Genomic DNA, 19,397 nt, shown 5'->3' with positions numbered 1-19,397 from the left:
ATAAAAGACCAATTAAAGTAAAACACAGATCTGACTAAAAATTGTGAGGATTGTGTCTCTGTCTTAGCCTCTACTGTATTTTTTAGCACGTAATAGTTACTCAGTAAATATATGAGCCAAGAATGAATGATGGCCACTCTTACATTTTCAGAAGTCTTTCCCAAAGCTAGCAGCACCTTCTGTATTCCTACCATAATTTTTACATGTACTAATTGACACAAGACAATGTAACAAATTTTTTTCTAAAGCACTTATAAATTACCCATTATCTCACCAACTAATAACTTTTGTGTTATTTACTTCGCTAGGCATGCATCTTTCACACAGCTAACATCATAGGTACACAGATTTGAAATCTGCATATTTCTTCATTATATCAGAGCACTGGCACATGGTAGGCATTCAGTAAACATTTGCGAATGCATATAGCTTTTATAACTATTTTAGGACTGCATAATATTTGCTCAAGTTAATCTATCCCAACTTTCAAACCAAGGTCCATCATGTTGGACATCTTGGTGGTTTCTCATTTTTTTACTTTTACAAAAAAACCCCACAGTGAAATCTTTGACAATGTATATTTAGGGGTCTGCTGAGTGACATTTCTTTGGAATTCATTGGAGTGGATCGACTAGAATGAAGGGTCTGAGCATCTTTACGGCTCTTGTTAAACACTGCTGAATTTTCTTTCTAGTGCCAAAATGCTAGGATTCTTAGCGAATCTCACATTCTCAAGTGGCTGCAGCAAAGCAGAGAAGCCAGCTACCAGCCACTCATGCCACCCTAGTCTTTGAAAATGGCAAAAGAGACATTGGCACATTTGTTTTTCATGAATGATTAAAACAAAATGGAAATCTTGTGCTGGAAATTGGCTTACAGCATCCAAAATATCATGTTACATAAATGACCAGAGACTAGGTGGATAAACAAGATCAATTCAGAATTGCATTATTTCCCAGAATCTGAGAGTAGCACTTTGGACCACGGATTCACAATACTGTTTCTAACCTATTTTCAAAACGTCAAAGAGAAGGACCAGAAGTCACAATGAATTAATATCCTAGACTTTCAGATCTGGAGACATAGGTTCATTTCTCTCAGTTGAAAGTAAATAGGAGTTTTCTGGCTTCTTGGAGATCCCTTGTGGATATTTCATTCACCCCCAGGTTTGACAGTTTGACAGGATGGTCCCAGCTTCTCCTTTTTCAACATGACCTGAGGGCTGAAAGCTCAGATGTGGCGAGGCAGGTGCCATAACTGAGCTGAGGGAAAAGCGAACTCGTCTCCCACTCCCCTCATCACACATTCCTCTTGGGATTCCCATCTACTCTTCCACATTTCTCTTCAAGAGGCACTGAGTTACACAGCTGTTGTTTAAAAGAGGCAGGAAATAAAGGAGGAGGAGCTCTGGCACCTCGACCGACTTAGTGATGGAAAGTTGAAGGCTATCAAAGTGCAGCTGCAGAATCCACCGGCATGGCCACGGAAACGTTGCGGTCCATCCAAGAGGACCTAATGGAGATGCTGCCTTGACAAGTTTTCCTTCAGCGACGCACACCTCTATTCTCTACTCAAGTCAGTTTCTGAGATCTCATCACAAAGACTACGGCAATGTTGTTAACATTCTCAGGCATGATCACCCTTTCTTCCAGGAGGTCTTCCTGCTAAGTCAAGATTATCTACCCCTTCTTTGTGGTTTCCTGACATCCTTCTCCCCATTGGAGAACTCTCACTTGTAATCACCTGTACATATTTGTTTCTCTCACTGGACTCTAGACTCCCTGGGAACGGAATGTACCTACCTCATTCACCAGTGTATCACCCAGTGCCTAGCAGAGTACATGCTCATCTCTAGATCCATCCTTTGACTCATGTCTTTCTAGGCATCTCTGTAAGCTCTTCTGAATCACCCTGGAAATCATCTGAGACATCTTTGTGAGGAGACAAGTGGTGTAGAAGAGGCTCTCCTGATGGGCCCCATGAGGAGGGAGTTGTCACAGGCTCCCTGCCTGCTGGGCCTTTCAGCTCAAGTGAGCTAGATTTCCACCAGAAACTCTATGCATGTTCTTACATGAGAAGTGTGACTGCTGTGATGATAGAAAATGACAACTGATGCTTCTCAAAAAGACAAAGGAACAGGAGAAAGCAAATTGATCATCCTTTATTCAACCAATGTCAATACTGGACCCAGGATAATTCCACTTCAGGAAAACTTGGACTGAGGAATTTTTGATCAGAAAAACCAACTACATGTACAACGTTACTTTATATCTGCCTTTCTTTTGAGTTAAGTTGGGTTTCAATTTAAAGTATGCTTTAAAAGATTTTTAAAAAGGCAGAAGAACAGTCTTTCATCTGTCTCCCTCCTGACAGTTTTCCCATGGGATCGCTGAGTGAAGAAAGCCTGGCTGATCCTAGACGTTCTGAATCGGTGGGACATCCACTTATCTCTGACACAGGGGCCCTGCTTTCATTTGAGGTCAGCTGTATCAAACCATGAGCATATGTTTCCCCAAAAAACCAGTTATGTCTTTTAAGGCATAGTAAAGACCATTGAAACATTCCTTCTCCCCCTGCAGAAGCCTGGGAATGAATTCCTCACTATCGAGAAGTCCAGGAGAGAAAAGGGCAGCCAGCCAGGGAGCAGAAGGGAACCTGGGGAGCTGGTCGCCTCAGACTTGGAAAGACCAGCCTCCCAGCCTCAACCTGCAGTCATGGGAAAACCCCAAGAACTTGTCTCTTTCTCTTACATTTTTTCCTTAAAGAACATGCAGAGCTCCTCCTCTGAGCCTCACTACACCCCAATATTTGGGATAATTGTATCTCACCTCTCTTCAGCTGGGTTGCTAAGATCTCCTCCTAGAGTTGGGTTTTTAAAGGAAGCAGGTTTAAAACTGTCAGCAAGAGAAGAGAGAAGGCCAAATTGCTCTCATGCTTGAACCTGTGGGCCAATTTGTTTGTAAGTGGATAGGTATGCAGTGAAGATAGAACCGTCTGGGGGAAATGCTCCACAACCCCGCTTCAGAGGGGCTGTTCCCCCTGATGCTGCTCCTCAGCCCAGCGCCAGCCCCCAGTGGGGGAGAAGCAGACCCTGAACACAGAGGAGAAGGCCCAATTCTGTACACTCCCAAGTTAAAAGGATCACAGGGACTGCCTGTGAAGGGAGACACTTTAGAGCTCACATTGCAAGGTCTGTGTCCAATCAGAGACTGCAGGCCAAGGAGGAAGCTCAGATGAGAGAAAGGAGGAGAGGATGAAGCTAGAGAGGCTCCAAGCAGCCCTACAAGGAACCTAGGGAGAAGTTTTTTTAATAAAATGAAATTACTGCCCCTTCCATTGCCTCCTCGTTGAGCCTATGTGGTCCAGCTGTCAGCGAGCACATAAATTCCATCTCAAGGCCAGCATTAGCAGCAGAGGCAGAAAAATGTAGGCTTGGGGAGAAACATCTGGGTTCTAATCTTGGTTTTCCTACTTCCTGTTTATGAGATTTTAGTGAAGATATTTAACCCAATTGAACCTCAGTTTTCTGATCTGTAAAAGGAAAATAACAATTCCAACCAGAAGGCTGACTTAAAAGGATCTTAAAAGTTTGAAGAGCCATATTGGGTACAATTCTTTGTCAATCAGTATTATCCCTACCACCTTCTATAGGTTCCCCTTTATCTCAGGTGCTAGATGCCTAAGAACTACATATCCCAGACTTCCTTCCCACTAACAGTCTGGGTATGACATGTTTAATAATAAAATTCATTTGCGGGATATCTGCAAAGCAGATGCGAGCACGAGACTCCTCTTCCTCTGTCACTAGTGGAGCAGGTGACTGTGTGAGCTTCGGCAGATGTGACCAACGTGGCAGCTAGCTGGCCTCCTTCACTGCCAGGCACCAGCTTCAGGGTTGTGGGTCAGTTGTAATTTCCTGCAGCTACCTGATCTCAGGTGGCAGTCTGTGTTGGCACAACCTGAAGGCTAGGAGTAGCCCACCTTACTTTCTTGACTCTAGTCTTTTCCAAAATCTAGTAAGCATATATATTAGTTTTCTATTGCTGTGCGTGCAATTACTTTGCAGCTTAAGACAACACGTGTTGATTATCACATGGTTCTCTAGGTCAGAATTCCCAGTGGGCACAACTATGTTCTATGCTCAGAGTCTCACAAGGCTGAAATCAAGGTATTGATCAGGCGGGGATCTCATCTGAAGAGTCTGGGATGATTTACTTGCGAGCTCATTCAGGATACTGGCAGAATTCGTGTCTTAGTGGTTTTAGGATTGAGTCTCCGGTTCCTTCCTGGCTGCCACCAGAGGCCTCTCTGAGCTCCTGAAAACCACCGCATTCTTCCCCATGTGGCTTCCTTCATCTCCAAACCAGCAATGCCACAATAAGTCCTTCTCACAACATCACAGCCAGCGGCAGGATCCCCCACATCACATCTCCTCACACTTGGACTCTGACTCCCTTTTACGCCCTCAGCCAGAGAAAGCTGCTTGATTTCAAGGGCTCATGTGGTTAGACCAGGCCCACCCAGGTAATCTCTCTTTCTTAAGATAAACTGTGCCATGTAACATATCATAATCACAGGAATGATATATCAGCATATTCACAGCTAGATGGAACATCTTTGGGAGACCATTTTAGAAATTCTGCCTACTATAGCACCTAATTCCCTCTATTAAATCACATCCTGCTTGAAAAACCTAGAGGGGTCTCTGTTTTCCTCTAGTGAACCATAAGTGATCTGAGATCACAGTCCGCAGACGAACTCTGAAGTGGAAAAAACAACCTTTGGATTATAGTAGTCTTACCTTTGGAACATTCTGGACCCTTAGCCAATAGATGTCAGTTCAACAAACAATTATTCTGCAACCTTCATGTACCAGGTAGTGCTATGTTTAAGGGAATAAAAAAAGAATAAGAAACCCAAGCCTTATGGTCTAGTGGGCAAAAGAGACACATGAGTAGGGCATTTCAATGTAACATGTCATCAGAGATGATAAAAGAGATTGGGTTCAAAGTTGAGTATCACTTTTTTACTCAAGAAATATTGACCTGGCATCTGTTTGGGCTCGGGTATTGCTTTAAGTGCCAGTGATTTAAAGACCAATGAGGTAGATTACTGCCCTAGAGAATCTCAAAGCAGCAGAAGAGTCAGATACGCAATATGACATTATTTCCAGATATCACATTTGTTATCAGATATCACAATACAATGCTGTTATAATAATAGCTGCAATTTTTTGACTTGTTACTAGTTACCCTATACTACTTTACATACATTATCCTATTTAAAATTTGCCTTAAGCCTGAGAGTTATGCAAGTATTTTCTAAATTTCTCAAAGGATGAAACTGAGACTGAAAAGAATTAAGTCACTTCTCTAGGAAAAGATAGATCTGGCTTTGCGACCCAGAAAGACTCAATTCTAACACCCCTTGTAGTGGATAATGTCTAATGTCGGTGTTCTGCCCAGATCCCTTATGGTCCTTTTTCACCTCTTTTGTGCTGCCTGCCCCATCCCACCTCACTCCTTACTCCCACTCCCACACCTATGGGCTCCATGTGCCACGGACACAACCTGCCATCTTTCTTGGGGAAATAGCCTTTGAGTCTCCTTTGCCCACACAACTGGAGAGAGCAAAGTGCCTGGGAGTGCACATCCCCCGGGCTGTCCTTAATCAGTAACTGATGGATGTGCATGTAAAAACACTAGTCAGGACACTCTGAGGCTTGATTTATACAGTTAGTAAGTTTCCTGCAGATACGGCAAAAATAACCCTCTGTGCAACTTGGTGATTGCACACTGACTTGGCTTCCTCCTCTCCCTGCCCTCTGCCCTCCACCACTACTCTCCTAGTTTCCCTTGGGAATTTCCTTACAAATAATTGCACACAGATCTGAGAGTCTGCCCTAAGACACGCATGCTTTGACATTTACACTACCCCACTACGAGAACTGAGAGAAGAGGATGATTAACTCTGTTTGGGGCAATTGGCAAATACTTTCCAAAGAAGTCATGTTTCCAGGCATGAAAGATAAGAGAGGTCTGCCAAGGCAGACAAGTGGGAAGAAGCACACTCCAGGCAGAGGGGACTGCACACACAAAAACACAGAGACAAGAGGAGGAGGGCAAGTGGAAGGATGGAGCAAAGAAACGGATGTGCTTGAGCAGAAGGTAGATGGAGTTGAGTGCTTGCCAAGAGTTAGAGCTCTCAGGCCAGGAGGAGCACCTAAGAGTAAGGGAGGGTGGACCATGATCAGATTTATTTTCTCATACAAGAAATATTTATTGAGAGCTTACAATGAAGGTAGAAAACCAACCCAGGTACTGGGGATATTGCCATGAAGACCAACCTGGTCTATGGACCTCATCAAGTTACAGAATAATCCTTTTCTGTCCAAAACAGTAACCACTAAATACATATGCCTATTTTACATCAAATTAACTAAAATTGAAACTTAGTTCCCTAGTCACGTTAGCCACATTTCAAGTGCTCAGTAGCCACAGGTGGCTGTCATATAGGATGGTGCAGGAAAGAATGTTTGCATCACCAGAGAAAGTCCTACTGGACAACGCTAGTCTAATCACATGAGAGGACAGCTATGAGTCTTACATCTAATTTTTAATTTGTATGTGTCTGTCTCCCATTTACTCTTTTCGAAGTCATTTCTTGTGTTTTTCTTTTTGACACAGAAGAATCTGAGAATGGATTTGGTTGCACAACCGGGCCTCTGCATGACCACCTTCATTTGGCAACCAAATCGTAGTAGCAGTTGTCAAAAGGCCAGGCTTGCACGTTTCCCTTTGAAAATGCTTGTGGTCCTTTTATGTATCGGATGAGGGGAGCCGCGCACACCTGCCCTGGGAACCTGAGTTGCGGGATCTGCCTGCCTCGGTCTGTTTACCTTGTTCATTATGAACCTGTGTAGCTCAAGGCACTTCCTCCAAAAGCAAAAGAATATTCATGAAAGATGCACAAACTGAACTCCTTACCTGGCACTCTATCATCTCCAGAGCTACAAAAATGAAAGTAAACAGCCACTAGCAACAGTAATCTCTGAAATCTGTCACGCAGTTTAAAACTGATGATTCTTTCTAAATTTTATATGATACTAAAGGAACTGGGATTTCCTCTGGGGAGTCATTTCTCTCTACTTTTTCTTCCACTTTCTTGCGAGAACCAATAAACAACAAAGTTTTTACTGATATTTTAGAATAAATCTATCATAAACATAAAAACTGAGCTATGTAATTAAATATTTTAATCAAAGCATTACTGTAGACTAATTTAAACCTCACAATTCCGAAGGATGTAGGACAAACCCTAATGGCTGTGGCATTCAAAAGCTGAGTTAACCCTAAAAGAGAAAGAAAACGCTATCTTTTTAAATAATAAAATATCAACTTTTGTCAACTGCAATGCCTGCTTCATAAGGTTAACTCAGTCAGCTTTACAAGATTTTAGTAGTCCTGATTTATAAGAAACTGGTGAACACTAGGAGACCAGTTCCTAAAGGCCCGAGCAGCTGCAGGAAGGACAGGCAAAGAGCAGAGAGATGGTATCATTTCCAGGGGAAAGAAGGTGTCACTGCGATCAACAGGCTTGCTTTTACAGAGCGTATTCTTTGCTTTGTTTGTTTTTGTTTTTATTTTCCCTTAGTGCCTGGTTAATTTGGCACCTTCAGGCAAAAGCGTATGGGACGTGCACACTTTCCTCTCTGTCTAATTGCACAAGCCTAAGGAGGCGATGATGACCAAGCTCTTGGAGTTTTCCAGTTGATTGTAGAGAAGTGCATTGTACACCACAGCATATTCTCACAGCCCTGCCACCAGATGAAAGGAAGAGCACAAAAGCACCAGCAAAGCCAGCACTCCACTTTTCTTGTTGTAACATGCCATCAGATACGGCCGGGCACTGGGCTGAAGTAGGCATTCTGCTGCTCACGTTCGGCCAAGTTCAGCTGAGAATGTCTGAAATCAACAGGTGGCCTCGCTAATGGAACAGATTCACTCATTGTTTGTGTGTTTAATGAATCATTGAGTTACTGATCAGCAGTGAGCAATGGAAGCTGTTCAAACAGAACGGAAGCCCAGCCGTGAGGCGGTGCAGTGGCCACACTCCTTTGAATCAGCTCCGGTCCCACGGGGGTGTGGGGGGTGTGGGAGGTGTGGAGTTTACTCCCCACGGTTCTCAGAAAAGCTGATAGAGAGAAGAGGTTGTTATTTCTAGTTGGGTGATGAAAGTCGGCTCAGGGGACAGAGACCAAAGGGCCAAACGTAAAAAGGGGAGGAAGTGAAAACATCTGAATCAAAGGTTGGGGTAAGACGGGGAGACAGGCATTGGCAGTGAACCGTGCAGTAACCTTCATCTTGTCCCCGGTCCTGAGGAAGTAACCAAGTAGGGAAGGACCAAAATAAGTAAGAAAAAACAAAGCTTAGGATTTGAATGCTGGCTTCCTCACAAAGAGTTCATGGGACAATGGGAATTCTCTGTCGTCTCAGGAGGCAAGGCTGACCCTTCTTGGCAGGATTCCCGCATGTTGTACCAGGCCTTCCCTGGGAGTAGACTTTGACTGAAGGTAGACCAGAATTGTATTTCCTGGGCTGTGCTTTTCTTTTTTTCCCACAAATAAGACTTTTTTATTTGTCACCATTAAACGTCTGAATTTTAAGCAGTCTTGGACTGGTGTCTCATATCCACTAGCTCATTCAACTTTATCACCTGTCTCATGTCCAGGAGCTTTTCCAGAACTGTTGCCTGTACCTTGAAGCTTCATGTGTTTTCCCAGTTCAAACTCGGGCTTCTTCAGCATTTTTACTTTTCTAGTGAACACATCATAGTGAGGATAAACAGATTGGCAAGCCTTTTCTATGTCTTTCCCAATGCTGTCTGGAATCAATTCTCTCAAGTTGTTTGTCTGCACCTCCTTGGCCATGATTTCCATCATCTTCTATCAGATTTGATGCACCTGTAGGTGCTGAGTGTAAGAGATCTTCCAAATCTGATTGTTGCTTTTTTTAGTAAAACCAACAGAGAAGAGATGAAGCAAAAAACAATTGGTAGTCACGGGGCTGGCCCCGTGGCCGAGTGGTTAAGTTCCCGCGCTCCGCTGCAGGCGGCCCAGTGTTTCGTTGGTTCGAATCCTGGGCGCGGACATGGCACTGCTCATCAGACCACGCTGAGGCAGCGTCCCACATGCCACAACTAGAAGGATCCACAACGAAGAATATACAACTATGTACTGGGGGGCTTTGGGGAGAAAAAGGAAAAAAATAAAAAAAATCTTTAAAAAAAAAAAAAAACAATTGGTAGTCTTAACATCAACCTTAGCTTCAGTAGTGGTCTGCCCTTGTTTTTTGACCATGGAGCACATATTTTCATGGGTAAGATCCATGTCATGGAAGTTGGTCAGGCAGTTTTTCCCTCAATATCCTCAGTAATTAGCTTGGATTTTCTAAATGCAGCTTCATTGTTCTGCAGAGCGACAAGCCTCTCTTTAAAAACATGACCCTTGAGGCCATTAAATGCAATTTTGGTTCCTTGAGACTAGCATTTTTTTTGTATTTCATATATTCAACATAGCTAGTCCTTTCACATCATACAAATCTTTCTTAGAAAATGGACCAAGTACTTTCTTCTTGGCTCCCTTTTTGCCACCTTTTATGGGCTGTGTTTTTTTTAAAAGGTAGGGGACATATGAGAGATATGGCAGAGCGTGGCCTGGTGAGGAGAGCACTGTGCTATTGGTTAAGTAATGTGTATCTTAGTTTCAACTCTGCCATTGTCTCTGGAGCACCATTGGTCATGTACTCTCTACGGCAGAGACTAGCTAGCTATTCACCAAACCTGTTTCCTTTCCTCTTGGATACGCAGCTGAACCCAGTTGCCAGCCTTCTTTAAGTCAGATGTGTCCATATGACAAGCTCTGGCCAATGGAATGGGGACCAAAGTCAGGCACTTTCCAATCAAACCTGGATCATAATCCTTCTAGAGGATCCTCTTTTTCCCCTTGTCTCAGCTGAATATTGATACCTAGGGTAGCCTTGAAGATCACAGAGCCTCTGTCGGTCTTCGATCCCCTCACCCCCCAGGGTGGCCAAGCAGAATCTAGGACAGCTGGAGTGTAGGCTGAGCACCTCAGCTATAAGCAATCTCTTCCATTTACCTTAGTGCACTGGACAAACATGAATTCCTTCCACATGTGCCACGAAAACTGGACAGTGTCTCAATGGATTCTCAGGTTTCTTCCAGCCCCACCAGCTTTGATTCGAAGCTGTCGCCTTATTTATATTTTCATCCACCCTGGACAAAGACAAGGAGGATGCTCATCCTGTCCGTTCAAGGTCTCCTGGAGGAAGGAATGGGGCGTTTCTCTATCACATTCTCCTTTAAGGACAGAGAGAAAAGGGGAAAATATAGAAAAGAGGGAAAATAGAAAGTCTGTCAGAGTCCACCAGTTAGTTAACGGGAGGGAATTGTGAGGAAGCATAAAGGGCAGTGATATGAAACCTGGGCAACTCAGACCAGAGAGTGAGGTGTCATTTGCCATTGCCTCGTGGCAGATCTTTGGGCTATAAATCTTGAATGAGGGTGAAAACAGTAACAACAAGCTTCAACTCTACCAGCATGTCCCTTGTTGTGGGCCTGTGCTTAATCAAGCCAGCCCCAAATCCTTTTAGAACTGGAGATCTCAGCTATTCCAAAATGAATCTCCATTCATATCTCCTCTTCAATAAGGTCTTCTTTTCAACACAGAGGAGGATGTGAAAGCTGTTGCTCCCTTAGGCAATGTCATTGCTGTTTGAAAAACCAAGATATGTGTACGCACACATGTTCTCTGTGTACATAACATACAATACAATTTTCTGATTCTGAATGTTTGTCTGTGCAGTGGAATTGTGAACTCCTCCTAGACATAGAAGCTGTACCATATGTCCCTGTGGAGAGAATGTGTCCCAATCCTAAAATGAAGGCTTTGCATTTGGTCTGTGACATTGATCAAACTGAGTACTCACCATCGAGACAATGCGTAACTGATCTACAAAGATGTTTATAAGCCACCTTTTCATACAAGGTGGGCGAAGGATATTCCACATTTGTATGTCTTTTATCTTTGAAACATTTATATAGTGTTTATTATGTAACAAACATTGCTCTAAATATTTGTACACACATTAATTTAATTCCTTATGAGGAAGATACTACTACCACCTCATTTTACAGGTAAAGAAAATGAGGAACAAAGATTAGATCATTTGCCCAAATTCACACAGCCAGATAGTGGCAGAGCTGGCATTCCCAGCCCTTCAGTCCAGTGCCACAGGCTGCGAGCTCAGCAACTACACCATGCGGCCTGGGAGCTCTCATAAGGGACCAACGCTCGCCCACGGCTGCTCACACCCACACACCCGCCTGCGCTCCCTCAAAGCTCATCCTCTAATTTCTCCAGGTCCTACCCTAGCCTTACGGGGCAGTACCAAGAAGCCTGAAGTGTGATCCTGGCTTTGAAAATCCTTCATGGCAAGGATGGTAGCTGTACATAGGCTCTTGGTAAAAAAGAAATTTTTTTCCTGATAAAATTTAATTCTTTTTTTTTTTTTTCCTTTTTCTCCCCAAAGCCCCCCAGTACATAGTTGTATATTCTTCGTTGTGGGTCCTTCTAGTTGTGGCATGTGGGACGCTGCCCCAGCGTGGTTTGATGAGCAGTGCCATGTCCGCGCCCAGGATTCGAACCAACGAAACACTGGGCCACCTGCAGGGAAGCGCGCAAACTTAACCACTCGGCCACGGGGCCAGCCCCTAAAATTTAATTCTTAATGAGAAGAATTCAGATGTTCAAACTGTCCTTCTCTATGGAAAATAGAAACCGACTCTACAAGATTGACTTTGTTTCTGTGATTTTCTAGTTGTTGTAGAATATGAATTAAAAAGACAGTACAATTGTGGCATATTTTAAACTCAGAGTCCCACTTTTGTGTTCAGGAAGAGTTTAGTGGAAAGTGGCCAGGACTATGGGTCAGAGGATCTTGTTTCCAGTCATAGCATTACCAAGGTTGGCTGGCAGAAATGGAGTGACAAAATTTCACCTCCAGGCTCTGTTTCCTCATTTTTGAAGTAAGAAGGGGAAAATAGATGATCTCTAGGGTGTAATACAATTCTAGGACCATTTTGAATTAGCTGTCCCCTAGCCCACAAGGCCCCTCCTCGTCTCCACCCTGGCAGACTTTCCACCCTCATTCCCCATCCTAGCCTCACGCAGCTCCAGCCACACGGGCCTTCCTGCTTTGTTCTAGAACACTCGGCTCCTTCCCAGCTTAGGCCCTTTCCACTAGTAGGTCCCTCTACTGGGATGCTTTCCCTGCATCATCACCTGATTGGCTCTTTTCTGACATTCAAGTCACTAACTAACCTCTTCTGTCACCTCTTCAGTGAGCCTGTCCCCAACAACTCAGCCTGAGCTATTCCCTGACCACAGCACTAACTATTCCTCCATCACCCTGATTCACTATCACTGATCACCATCTGATATTTTCTTTTTTATTTATTTGCTTCTTTGTTTATAGTCTATCTCCTCTCATGGGGTTTAGACCCCATGAGACATTGTCTGTCTTATCTGTCATTCTATCTCCAGTCCCCACATAAGAGCATAGTACCCAAGTGAGCTCAGCAAATCTAGGGTTTGCAGTAGAGGCAGGAACAAACCCTAGCACCCAGAGGCGGTAAGCTTCCTGAGAGCCATGTCAGGGAGCAGAGGGTCACTTAGTGCTGCACGGCCCCTTTCTTATCCGAGTGAGTGGTTTCAGAGCGAATGTCAGGGTGGCTGTGCACAGACCAACACCACGAGGGCAGGTTTGTGCATCCCTTCTCTCCTGCGGACCTTCCACCATCAGTGACAAGCCGTGAACCCTCAGTGATATCTGTTCAGTTATGTGACCTGCCCCACAAGCCAAAAATGGCATGGCTACCTGAGGAGACTAGCAGCTCATGGCTGAGGTCAGCCGTGCAGCTCCGCTTCTGCAGATTCTGGGCTTCAGGATCTGAGGGAGGGAGGCAAGACTAGTGGCCAGTGGTGCTTGGAGAGCCCAGATGCCGAACTCCAGGTAGTTCCCTGTGGCAGCAAGAAAGGTTTCAGGGGTACTGCAACATCCGCTTAGAGAATTAACTGAAGCTGACTCGACGCTGGCTGTTGCCCTGATGCAAGGGTTTTCCTTTCCCCCAACAGAAGAACCGGGTACCACACCAGACTATAAGGAACATTCTGTCCCCGTTCTCCGACCAGACAGAGAAAAGCCTCTGAGGCTTAAGGAAGCCATGTGGAGTTTCTGGGAGGGACAGCTGCGGAAGCTGCTCGTCCCAGCTTAAACGTGAGAAGTGGTGCTGACCTCTCAGAGGCCTCCTCAGAGTCAGAGGCAGGGTCCCCACCCAGGTGGATCACCTGGGACTGAAGTGGAATGAAGAGGAACAACACTGGTGAAGGCCCAGGGCAGCATCAGAGTGTCACCATCGGGATTTCAGAAGCAGGTAGACCCCGGGTGTGAGGAATCATCTTAGCTCACCCATGACCCAGGGACAGAGTTTGCGTTATCATTTTCATGATTAATTGACTTTGACTTTTCCTCCTCCTCTCCAACCAGTTTCAGACTTTCCAGATCTGTCAAGAGACACCCCCGCACTCTGGGATCGCTCTGCTCTCTCCTCAGGCCCTCCTGCATCAAACATTTTGTCTAATGACAGCTCAGGACTAGTGCTTTTCTATCCTATCAAAAAGGTTACAGGTCAGAGACTCCAGCGCGTCCTTGTCCAGGATTTAGTCGAGTTCTTCCTTCAGCATTGCCAACACATCTTCGCTGAGGCGTCAGCACGTTGCTTCTCTTCAATCCACTGTGGAGAATCAGAATGCGAATACCCGTGTTCTTCATGATCCTTGAAAAAGTGAAATCAGCCCTTAGCTTTCTCTTTTTCTCCACTAAATCTCATGAGAGCCCATGCTCCTACCATGGTAATCTATCTGGTAATTCTTTTCTGCACTTTAATTCTTTGCATCATTTTAAAAATGCGCAAGTCAGAACTGCACACGCTGCTCTCATAAGGTCCTTGGCAAGTCTTGGAGCTCAAAAGGTTTCCTTCAAATTCGTGATGTAGAATTTCCATCCTTTTTGATCTGGAAGTGCACTGCTGACTCACACTCCACCTGCAGTTGGATCTCAGATCTCTTCCTGTTCCACGCGCTCACCCAGTTCTCTCCTAACAGGTGTGCCTGCATTCATTTCTGTTCCTGGTGCACTGATCTCCCAGCCTCACCCTCCTTCAGAGAGTTGGCTTCCTAAAGTGCCCAAGTTTACTTATCTTTGTTGTTCCATTATTGGAGGTCTCAGAAAACTCAGCCAGCTGAGAACAGATGCCCAGATCACAGATGCACATCTTGACAAAAGTAGGGAAACTACCAAGTACTGTGTTGTCTAGATACCTTTCTGCTTCTTTCTATCATGCGAACTTGCCCCATTCTTTTCTCAACATTGTGAACTGCATTCAATTTCTGTCCCCAGGTGTAATACCCTCCTCCGACTCTAGCCTCCTGCAGATAACTGAATTCCCACATTTACCAACTTCACTTACAGTTCTTTTTCTTTTTCCTGGGAGGTTTTGATGGAGTCAGACAGTAAAGACTGCTGGGGATAGGCACAGTTTACATGTGTAGTTTCAGCATAATTATTATAGTTTACTTTCACTCTCAAAAGTATCTTGGTTTATGGGGCTGGCCCCGTGGCCGAGTGGTTAAGTTCGTGTGCTCCACTGCAGGCAGCTCAGTGTTCCATTGGTTTGAATCCTGGGCGCGGACATGGCACTGCTCATCAAACCACGCTGAGGCGGCATCCCACATGCGACAACTAGAAGGACCCACAATGAAGAATATACAACTATATACCGCGGAGCTTTGGGGAGAAAAAGGAAAAAATAAAATCTTTAAAAAAAAAGGTATCTTGGTTTGGATGGTGAGTCACATGGTCACCCTACTGATAGGGCGGCTGACTCTCTGCTGTCCTTTCAGACTGACTCTGAACTGCCTCACACACCTTAGGGCACCTTCACTCTTCTGGAACTTCAGTTAGAGGCTGTACATTGTCCTCCCTCCAGGATTAGTTTTGGTGGTGCAGGAAATGAGTATCTGGCCTCCAGCAGGGGTGCTGTGGCACTGCCTAGGATTTTAGGGTGATCTCTCTAGCTATTAGGTCATGTGAGGATTAGATGTTGATTGCTCTGTACACATCACCAAGATGCAGTGTAGTGTAGCAATTAAAAACTGGAAGTTTGGGGCCAGACTGCATAAGTTCAAATCCTGGCTCTGTCACTTTCATCTATATCATTCAATCGGGGAATATACATGTTCTTTATCAAGAGAGCTCTGAAACAGAGTATTTACACATGCACAGTCCCAGCAGTTACTAAGTTGTATTTGTGATCCAACAGTTGTGGATTTCCCATGTCACAAGATCTACTAATATGGATATGTCATGGGTGACTCTCCTCCAGGCTGGCTTGCTCATTTCCTCTAATTCATTGGGCAGTAAGCTCGGCAAAATCTCTCCAGCACTGGAAGCTCCCCTCTACACGACAGATCCAAAAACCGTTCCCTTCTGGATGCTCAGTACAGGGTGAATGATGTCATTCGTTTATTCATTCGCAAAGCACACATTCTCTCAGGCACACAGAGCTAAGGGCTGTTGGAGATCTAAAGAAAATAATGTCCATGCCTAACCTCAAGTAGTCAGTTATTGAGCTGGAGAAAATAGAAGTCTGCACACAAAAATTAAATGATCGAGCAACACATTGGACCCAGAAATATTACAAAGAAATATAACGATTAAGTGTCAAATAAGTTAGTTCTAACATAAGATCTACGGGGGTTCAAAAAAGAGACAGATTACCTAAGAATGAAGACACCATGGAAATCAAGACCTAGAATAAGAGAGAAGTGATGCATTTAGGGAGAAAAAGATATATGTTAGATATGCACTAAACTGAAGATTCAGAATAAATCTGGTATTTGGCATCAGCTTCAGCCTTGGCTTGTAGAAGGCCAAATGGCTAAACGTCTAGTTCAGTATCATTTTTTAGTATCCTAGAATTTGTAAATGATCAGTGATCCAGTGACTGAGTGGTTTACAACCGTATCTATGAGCACAACGCCACTGGGGGATGACCAAAACACGACATTTGGATTGATTTATTTGAGAGAGTCGCCAACTTTTTATTTTGCTAAGTAAGTACATTAGGAAGGACAACACTTGCTATCATTTCGTAAAAGGATATTTAGACACCAAAGCAGAAGAAATGATATAATCAGGCAATTTTAGTGTTTCAATATTAACTTTCAAGTATGGGTCAGTATTCTAAATATCATTAGAGTAAAAAAAAATTACCTTGTTTGTTTTATGTGCTAAAATACATAATATACAACTATGTACTAGGGGCTTTGAGGAGAAGAAAAAAAGATTGGCAACAGATGTTAGCTCAGGTGCCAATCTTTAAAACAAAAACAAGCGAACAAAATTAATCACTTTCTAATAGGTAACTGTAAAATAATAGAGTTTGACAGCTAACACAAATGTTAAGAGAAAGTGCACATCCTAGATGAATCAGGAAGAATGTTACATGTTTTTCAAATTTTCAAAAATTTACATAATAAAACAAAACAAAATAATAGTGATTAGGTTTATTGTAATCCTAACATATATCTACATAGCTTATATATAAACAACTATATATAGTTGTTTGCTGCACTACTGAAAGAACTTTTTCTTAAATTATATTCTACTCTTCACAAAAAGTTAGTGATGTTATTAAATGTGCTTCCTGTGTATCTCCTACAGCAGATACTTAGATGAGGAAAAACTGCCAAAAATCTTATTTTTAGGTGTGACAGCATTTAGGATTAATGATGAATTCAACTAGGTTTCTGCTTTACCTGGGTCCTGAAGGATTTCTGGATCTCAGACAATGGTCACCACAGTGAATCTTATTGAGGAAATATTTACAGAACGGAAAAATCAGGAAAGAAAGGTGTCATGTAATTGTCATTGTCAATGCAACAAACATGAAGATGCCATGAATGATTTAGGAAAAACAAACATAGGATGTCTTGTGCAGAGAAAGTAGTTCTAGGAGAGAGAAATGTGACAGAATAACCAGCGGTCAGCAGAAACATAGCGAGCCACTTGATCAGTCTTCTTTAGCCACAGCTGAACTCCTTGATGCATAAGAGGTCTGAGAACTGCCAGGTCCTTATGCATGGTATACAAACAAGATGCAATAAATAGCAGCCAATACACGTGAAAAATAAAAAAGGCCCCTTGACAAAAGAATGTCTTAGCCTTTTACAGATAGCAGTGCCAACACAGCAAGACTCAACTGCCACCAAAGTCACCTGCAGGGAAGGAGTTTGTGTGCTCAAACCTGCTGGAGAAGTAGCAAATACAGAGGTGAGTGGAGAAGGCAACAATTCCTGCATGGTACCTGCTCTAAAGATCCCCCACCGCTCCGCACCAGGGTGTGCCCCACGTGAGAACAGAAATGCAGAAGGAAATTCTGAAATAGTTTTGTTATCTGGAGATCCAGTTGCCTTGTCACATGAACACATTTCTATACCCAAATTTTAAGGACAATTTTTTTCTCAGAAGATTACATGAAGCAGCAAGAATGTGCAAAATACTAGAAACAAACAATTTAAATGAAAGTAAAAATCTTAAATTAGCTTTTGAAAATAGTCATAAAATAATTTCTTCAAATATTGTTTTCATTCAGTAATCGTTTATTGGGTACCTCTCTCTGCAGCACTGAATCTGGAACCACACTGCCTGGGTGCAAATCCCGGCTGCACCCAGTGACCAACTGTGTGAACTTAGGTTACTTACTTAAACGTCCCTCAGTTTCCTTATCTATAAAGTGGGATAAATCATAATTCCCACTTCATAAATGGGAAATCCATTAGCATTTTCTTTTTGAATTTATTATTTAAAGAACAAAATAAAAGCGAATATGCACATCCACTGAAGTGAAGTTTTCCATTAAATAGAAGAGAAATCAAATCCTTTGTCGTAAAGGCCATCCAGCTAAAACGGAATATTAGATTAGTCAAACGATAATGGCAACTTGATCTTGTGTCTCATTTCGTTGCCTGTCGGACAGTGTGTTGGGCATTTAATGAGTTAATATTTGTAAAGCACTGGAAATAGTACCTGGCAGAAAATACACATGATGTAGTGTTTGTTAAACTAGAGTGTGCCTAGTACGTAACCATGCCTGGTACACAGCGCACAAGGTACTTTTTGTAAGGTTATTTCAAAAAAATTACATCATTAGCATCAGTCTAATCTCCAAGTCCAGGAGTTGAAGAGGACGTAATTTATTATTCCAGTCAATTAGTTTTAGAGAAAGAAAAGCTTAATAATTTGGTGGCAACATAGATTAGCCAAAGAACATCTTGCTTCTTCATCGACCTGAAATAAGTGAACAGCGAATGCTGAATTAAATTAGACTGACTAGAAGAGAAACCAGTTAAGAAGACAGACCCACGTGGTGCCGTGAGTGCTAATGGAAGAAAAAGTATAAAAAAAGGGGCACATGATAAGGTCCTGGAGTTCAGGAAAGTTGAGAACGATACAAGCTAAGAAAGGGGCAGTGGTTCAATGGATTAGGAGACCCGAAATTGGCCTTCAGAAGAAGAATTTCACATGGAAGGATTTTGCCCCGCCTTTGACCGGCTGGCCCAGACTGAAACAGTGAAGACGGAGGTGGGAAACGAACAGATTTAGGAATTGGAGGGTACCGTGAGGACATAGAGTGGCTTGCTGGGCCTGAGGTGGGAACACAGGGCATTCTTATCAGAAGGACATCTGGGGAGAGTAAGATCCTGGAGGTGGCAGAGAGAAGGGGGCCAAGAATTAAGTCTTGAAAAATGTGCAAAGGGGCGGGAAGAAGAGAAACTAGTAAAGAAGATCCAGAGAGAGAATCGGCAATCAGTCGTTCTGCATATGCAGTATCATGCACATGTGTTATCTTTACTACATTTCAGGGCCAATAATGGAGAATTCAAGGAAAACTGAGGCCAAGAAGTTATCATTGGATTTGTGCATTAGGAATTTGTTAGGAGCTGATGGCAGAGCAGACAGGTGGGATGCACAGAGCACATTGCTGGGTAAAGGGATGGCAGGGAAAGAGGCACAAAGAGTGGGGTTAGGATCATGGAGACTGGAGTTTGACACAAATGGGTTCAAATCCAGGCTGGGTCACTTATTTGTGTGATCTTGGACAAGTTATTCCATGTTAACCAAGCTTCCTGTTTTTAAATGTAAAATGATAATGGTAATAGCACCTACTTCATAGGGTTATTCTGAGACTTAAAC

General features: G+C 43.3%; 1 pseudogene; it reads right to left on the bottom strand.

Moving 5' to 3' along the window:
* Positions 1 to 8,491: 8,491 nt before the first annotated feature.
* Positions 8,492 to 10,195, bottom strand: LOC106823139 (small ribosomal subunit protein eS1 pseudogene; annotated as a pseudogene).
* Positions 10,196 to 19,397: the final 9,202 nt, after the last annotated feature.

This window comes from Equus asinus, chromosome 7 (assembly GCF_041296235.1).
Source record: "Equus asinus isolate D_3611 breed Donkey chromosome 7, EquAss-T2T_v2, whole genome shotgun sequence".
Classification (NCBI taxonomy): Eukaryota; Metazoa; Chordata; class Mammalia; order Perissodactyla; family Equidae; genus Equus; species Equus asinus.
Note: the sequence above shows the minus strand (reverse complement) of the source record. Positions and strands in the feature narration are given on the sequence as shown.